Raw genomic sequence first — 7,758 nt, forward strand, 5'->3', positions numbered from 1 at the left:
AGAGAGAGAGAGAGAGAGAGAGAGAGAGAGAGAGAGAGAGAGAGAGCATTTGATCAATGTAATTTCTCTACAGGAGCATTTGGGTAGTAGGATCAAGAGGTTAACTGAAGGCACTGTATTTGGGGAACTGCTTCATTTCCTAGCACTTTCTCAAGTAAAGCTGTGATTGGGAAATCCCATATTCTCAGCATTTCTAGGCTGGTTATTTCTTAAAAGTCCTCAGCAAAATCCATAACATCACTAGAATGAGAAAAATAAAACACAGAACTAATAAAAAAAAAACATATCTTTGTTCCTTTCTCATTGCTGCTATAACAATTTTACTAAAAACCCAGTGGTTTGAAATCAGGACAGAAGTGCATTGTGTTGAAATCTGGTGGGTAGGATGTTTGCAAAGCTGCCATGGGCTACACTCAGGGCTTCTCGCCTTTCTAGGAGATCTAGGGAGTTTCTGTCGCCTGACCTCCCCAGTTTTATGCATTTTAGTCTCCTGTGTCTCACTGATTTCAGCTCTTATTGCCACATCTCCCTCTGTCTGACTATCCTGTCTCCTTTTTATATGACCCTAATGGTTATGCTGGACCTGAACAGTAATTCAAGGTTAGATCTCCAGGGTAGAACCTTCCTTACATTGACAGAATTCCTGTGTAATTGAAAATTACACATCCAGGTTCCTTCTGGGATCTTCTGAGGTTCTGGGGCTTAAGATGTCAGGATCTTTGATAGGGGAGGTATTATTTTATGATACAAAGTCATAAAAATTATTAGGAAGGTTTTTAAAATGTTAAAATAACTTTCTCACACAGTTTGTTCTGTCCTTATGTCATGGATGCGAAGATGTTTTTCATTATTTTATAGTTGGTTTCTTTTCTCAAAAAAACTATGGAAAAGAGATCCTGAGTCTGAAATTCTACTAGTAAATTCTCTGTGCACTACAAATGACAGTATTGCTTAGCATTTGGGTTTTGTTTGTCTACATTAAGTGATGCATAAGGAAGATTTAGTGTGCATCTGTTCTGTCATGGTAAATCTATACAACTTCCTTATAGATTTAAAAGTATTTTATTAGTTAGTGGTGTGTGTGTGTGTGTGTGTGTGTGTGTGTGTGTATGTACACATCAGAGGGCAATTTTGTGGAGTTGTGCAAGCTGTAAGCTTTTTGCTGTGAAATTATAGGAAAGCCCTATTATCTGTCTTTATTTGAGAACTCTCCTGGTGGAAGTGTGGAGACAGTTACTTGTATGACTAGGATGTATGATTTAGCTTGTGATTCACTGCTTTTGTTTTTGAATTCAAGACTTTTGACTACTTCACCAGCTGGTTTTTTTTTTCCAGTGAGTTAACATTCCTTGGGCATATACTTTTTGTATTCATAAAAATTAAAAATAAATGTATGTTTTTTTGATTCTGAAGAAACACTGTTCTTTAGATACATGGAGAGGCTAGTCTGTGACAACTGTGTGAGGGTCACTCCTAAGGTGACACAATACTTGAGGAATTTGATATTGTACACATTTTAATAACAGGTGCATGTGAAATACAGAAAGCCAAAAATCTATCACATAAAGATTAGTTAAGTAAAACAAAGATGAGATCAGTTTCACCCTTTTCTCATAAATGGTACCAATCTCTATAAAAATTGAGTGATGGAAATGTACTTATGAACAGAGCCCGTGTCGGCAGTTTGTCAATCAAAATGAATAATTTCAAAGTCTCATTTTCAATTAGATTATTTTAATATTTAACTACATAAAATGCCCCAATCATATTCTTTAGAAAATTGTTAGACTAGAATACTGCATTTCTAATGATGACATTTTATTATGATAGAAATGACTTCATTAATTGATGATCATACATCAACCCATAAAGTAGATAAAAGATATAAAAAAAAAGACAGTCAAACAGAGTTTAGAGTCATTTTAATTGTTTAGGTTTTTCCCCTCAAGTGTAAACCCTTATATGACACTTTAGGTTTTACAAAAATGTAAAATTTCACAGACACACACACACACACACACACACACATGAATACCTATATTTATATATATTAATTAACAACCAAATTAAATAGCCTGTGACTTTCTTTTATAAAGTTCAAATAAATTTACATTATATTGGGATCATGCTGAATGCAAACACTAGGATACAATAAAAGCGATAAATATAGTACATGTGGAACAGAATGATGCAAGACATTTCAAAAATAGTGAGTTTTGGATTCTTATCATATTCCCTTTTGTGACTTCAGGTCTATTCTAGAACATGGGGAATTTTTTAAAAAGTGCATTGGTAACTTTCCAAAAATATTTGAAACATGACCTTTTAAATAAGCCAGTACTGTTTCCCATTTATTCTCTGCACCATTGAAAGAACATTTGCTACTTCATAATGAAAATAATATCAAAAGGTCACTGGGGATGAAAAATAGTATAGTCAAGCATTACAGGAGAGTTTTGCTTTAACTGATGAGTGAATAAAAAATACAGAGCATTATTTAAGCATGTTTGTTGGCTTATCTTTATAAATATTTAAGCTTTTGTGCAATCAGATAGCCCCTCCCCTCTCATCCTCTTGTTTCCCAGTTTCCACAGTTCCTCGATGTTAGAAAAACCTAAGGAAAATAACTGGAGAGTCTAAATGAGGAGCCACACGTAAAACAGAACACATGGCTTTTGTCCTTATGGGCTTCAATTACCTTAATCTATAAAGCTTTTTTCACCCAGATCCATCCATTTCTCTGAAAATGTCATAATTTATTTCTCACAGTAGAATTTTATCCCAGTGTGTATATGTACCCCATTTTTATTATCCATTCATTATTTAGTCGACATGCAGGTTGCTTCCAACTTGTAGTTATTGTGAATACAGCAAAATGGATGTAAATATGCAAACATCCATATCATAGGATGGCGTGTCCTTTGCCAGAGTCTGTATATCTGGGTTACGTGGTAAGTTATTTTTTGAGAAGATCCAGGATGTATTGATTTATGCTTTCACTAATAGTGTCACTGTTAGTGTGAAATGGTTTCCTTCCCCCATCTATACCAACATTAGTTATTATTGATAATTCTTCATGATGGCTATTCTGATAGGGTAGCATGGACTCTTATAATGGTTTCCTGATGAATAGGATTATCAAGCATACTTTTAAGTCTTCCATCACCATTTGTATTTATTCTTTAGAGAAAACGCCATTTAGTTGCATAGTTAATTTTTCCATTTCCTTTATTGCTTGAAAATGTCATACATGGATGTGAAGTATTTTGTTCAAATTCACTTTTTTCCATTCCCTTCTAATTAGTCCCCTACCTATCCTCTTACTGATATTTCCTCCCAACTTCATGATGCACTCTCCTTTTATAACCTACCAAGTCAACTTAGTGTTCCCTGCATATTCATGGATATATGACTGCCTACTGGAACATAGGGTAACTCTTGGGGAACCAATCCATAAAGCAAAATGTCTCCTTCCAGTAGCTGTCAATTTCTGAAAGCTGCTTATCTAGGAGTGAAACTTCTTGTGGCCTACCCTAGTCTATGCTGGGATTTTGACTGACTTGTTATTACACAGATCTTGGGTATGCAAGCTCAGGTGATGAGAGTTCCTGTGTATAAATGGCACTATTGTGTCTGTAAAGTACTATTTCGCCACAGATGCCCACTGCCTCTGGCTCCTACACTCTCTTCTTTCATGATCTCTAAAGTTCTTTGCAGGTTTTGATATTCCTATTCTATTTAGAATAAACTTATTCATCACCTGTAAACCAATTGTGAATCTCTGTATTAATCACCATCTACTTTATAAAGAAGCTTCTCTAATGAACATCTAGAGATGCACTACTCTATGTGTATACATAAGAATTTCAGTATCAATTTATTACTATGTCCATTTAACAGAAAAATAATATTAGATTATCCCCTACTGCCTATAATCCAGGCACAGGTTTTTATCCTGTTAACTGTACTGGACATGAATAAGTCTTAAATCTAAGCAGAATTTGGTTTGTTACTTTCATAACATTTGTGGTACTATTGTCCCAGTGGACATATCATGAAAGGCCAGCCATTATTGTAGCTGCTAGGGCTTATAGCTGGGTTAAATTGTTGATTATTTTACTCTCCTGCTACCTATTTAAAAAATCAGGACACTTGATTCTTGGGACTTACTTTTGAGCTATTTGCATACACCCATTATGAATTATCTATCAGACGCATAGCTGGCAAAAGTAGTATACACTTATCATTCCTATCAAAACCCAGTTTTCACAGTGATGGGCTGTACTATCCATCCACTTTTTAAGCCAGAGAACTCAGTTTTTACAACAATGTGTTTTGAAATGTCTATTTAATCTATTTTCCTTCTCTTCTTGACTCCCTTCACTCTTATCAAATAGCTGTAGGTTAAGCAACATTTTTTCTGTTGACCAAAATTTATTTACCCCTTGAAAAACTGTGGTGACTTAACTTCTACCACTTACTTCTTGAGGTGAAGGAAATAAAATCATTAAATACCTAACAAATGGAAAGAGTAAGTCTCATCGGCCTCTGCAGTTCCAGTTTATAACATAGCTCTCTGGTCTAGTTTCTCCTTCTCAGTGACCTTTCTTAACTATTACCTCCTATTTCATGGTCCTTAGACATGGTACTCCATTGTACCTCAGTGCTTCTTTCTACACTCTCCCTCAGGTTCCGACATACTTATCTACCAGGTCGATCCTGCAAACTCTTCAATGCTATTTTCCTAGACTTCTGCTAAGGTAATACGTCTTTCCAAATACATATATGCATATTTATCTTTTCTCCCTGTTTCCTAGACTACTTGAAGATGTATAATCTTCTGTATAATTGCTTGATTAAAATCCTCACAAGAAGGGGGACTGTATATTTTTCTGTTTTAAAATTTTATTTATTTTTAAATCATTTTATTCATTTACTTTTCAATTGATATTCTCTTTCCAGTTATCCCGCCATAACCCCCCCCATTTCATCCTCCCTCTCTTTTGCCTCAATGAGGGTGCTCTTTCACCCACTCACCCACTCCTGTGTCACCACTCTAGCATCTGCCTATGCTGGGACATCAAGCCATCCTCTGCTACATATGTATCTGGAGCCATGGCTCACTCCATGTCTACTCTTTGGTTGGTGGTTTAGTCCCTGGAAGCTCTGGGTGGTCCAGATAGTTGATATTGCTCTTCCTATGGGGTTGCAATCCCATTTAGCTCCTTCAGTACTTCCTCTAGCTCTTCTATTGAGTCCACTGTCTCATTCAGATGGTTAGCTGTGAGTATCTGTATCTGTATTGGTCAGGTGCTGGTAGAACCTCTCAGGGAACAGTCATACCAGGCTCCTGTCAGCAAGTGCTTCTTGGCATCAGCAATAGTATTGGGGTTTGGTGTCTGCAGATGGAATGGATCCCTAGGTGGGGCAGTCTCTGAATGGACTTTCCTTTAGTCTCTTTTCCATTTTTTGTCAAAGGGGGACTGTATAAACTTTCTGACTAGTGTGACCAGCCCAAATATCTAATGGACACAAGTCTGCATGCATTTGATAAAATGAAACTACTTTATATTTGATTGGCTTGCTCACATTTTATCAGGAACTTAATGATTGATTTTATGGCAACTTTAGGTTTCATGGATTTTGTCATGTTTAACAATAATTATATGTTTAAATATTGCTCTCTTAGACTTTCACCTCTTTAAGGAATCTATTGTGTCTGCCATGTACTAGACACACAAAAATATTTGTATGATTGAGCTGAAGGTTGTATCTCAGTGATAGGTTATTTACTTAGTTTTCATGCTATATGAAAAGAAATTAATTAACAAGCATTAAACTTATTAATATAATGTTGAATATATTTAGTATCATGACTTTAAAGTATTCTGAATATAATTATGCATATGACTTGTATGTGGTGGTTGTATTGCTTTAAAACTCAGGTGAAGAAGTTAATTTCTGATATTGATTTCAAATTATTTATGAATCATAAAAGTTCATCTCAATATAATTTTAAGAGTCAGTCAAATTAAACAACAATTTGCTGGTATTGCCTTTTATCATTTATACGTATGAAATGATGATTTGATTGAAGATTTCATATAAATATAACCAATAAGCACACATATAAATGGCACAGATGGAGTTATACAGGAAACTAGATTTCTTTGAATTCTATTGAATGCCAACATTTTATTGCTAGAATGATAGTTCACTAGGAAAATTCTGCTTGATAATACTCACGTCTTGCTAAAGTGTTTTAAGTGTAGATTTTTCCTTTAAGACACGTCACTGGAATTATCCAAATTCAAATGATTGAGTCTGAGGAATATGTTACAATCACATTTCACATCATTATCCATTAAATGAGTCTGGATTATATAATACTCAACTGAAATATGCTGACAGTTATGCAGAAACCCAAGTAAAACTTTTGATGAACTGAGTCCTACTTTCGTTTAGTAGTTATGTCTCAATCAGACAGGCTCTGCTGTATAATTTTAGGTTTAGTCAAGATGAGATTTATGGGTGTATCATATTCACAGACTGCTGTGAGGAAAGGAAGATTTGAAGAAATGAGTTATTAATCTTTACTGCAGGACATTAAGAAATGTCATTTGGCTCTTCTGAGTTGGTACCTAGGAGGTAGAAGATTCATAAGCCCCTCAAAATAGAAGTTCTCTCACATACCTCTGCAAATTCAGACATAACTAATAGTTACCTATTATTCATTTGTGAAGTCCAAATGTTGTCCTTCATTTATTATATTCAAATAGAATATAAAAATTAACAAAATTTCTTAAGACTGTCAGGTTGTAGTGAACATGGCTGTCTATCATCCTTCTTAATGTTTGTTTGCATGTGTAAGAGGTGACTGTGTATGACCTTTCCTAACTATCACCAAGTTTATATGTATATAGTTTGTGGATACATTTACATTTTATTTTTATCTCACTGATAATCTTATTAGGTATGAGCCTGTGGGAATAACTTTCTCTTGGAGCTTTTTTTTATTTTAAGGAAACACTTAAATGTTTGCTGAGTGGATATTGGATTATCTATTAAAAGATAACTTTTTAAAGGAAGGTAAAATAACTATAATTCTACTCAAATTTAAATTATATTTAAAATAATTTATATTACTCGTAGCAAAATTTAAAGAGGTGTGATACAAGGAGACAGTATTATAGACTAAAAAAATAGGATTCTGCATGTAGGGTACTCCAAAGTTAGTTGGTTTTGACATAAATATCTACTTGTTTCTTAAATTTCCCTGTAGAAACAAGCATGCAAGCAAGCAAGCAAGCAAACAAACAAAAGCTGTTAACCACTTGATGGGTTATAAAATCCATGGAAAAGTTAAGTCAAAAGCTATGTTAGTACACACTGAAAAATAAGTTGAATGAATAATTTGAAAACTGCCATTTTTATGTGAAAACATGTGAAAATGCATGTATCTCCATGTCAGGTATGGACACCCCTGCTGCACGCCATGACATGCCTCTCTTACCTCCATTTTTCAGTAGCTTTTCTCATTTATACAGGATTTCACTCACTCGCTTTTACTATATTTTTAAATTTATCTTTGATAATCTGTAGTCTTGAATCTTTCAAAGGCTGATCTAGAAGATAAGATTTCAAATTAGATGGCACCCACCCAAAAGCTATCTTTTACTACTGTTTCAACTTCTATTTTTAGGTAATAATAAATATAATATAATATAATATAATATAATATAATATAATATAATATAA

The 7,758-nt window shown here is 34.3% G+C and overlaps 1 protein-coding gene across 2 annotated transcripts in view; it reads left to right on the plus strand.

Annotated features, from left to right (window-relative positions):
- The window catches only part of Tfec (transcription factor EC), a 66,625-nt gene that overhangs the window by 13,747 nt on the left and 45,120 nt on the right, over positions 1–7,758 (plus strand). Inside the window, exon 1 of one of the 2 annotated variants that reach the window (XM_028778437.1) lies at positions 4,705–4,760. The exons of the other annotated variant lie outside the window; for it this stretch is intronic. The gene's annotated coding sequence lies outside the window, so the exon portion shown is untranslated. Of the gene's footprint in view, positions 1–4,704; positions 4,761–7,758 lie in introns of those variants that run through there. 2 annotated transcript variants of the gene reach the window in all.

Source organism: Grammomys surdaster, unplaced genomic scaffold (genome assembly GCF_004785775.1).
Source record: "Grammomys surdaster isolate TR1022 unplaced genomic scaffold, NIH_TR_1.0 335, whole genome shotgun sequence".
NCBI lineage: Eukaryota > Metazoa > Chordata > Mammalia > Rodentia > Muridae > Grammomys > Grammomys surdaster.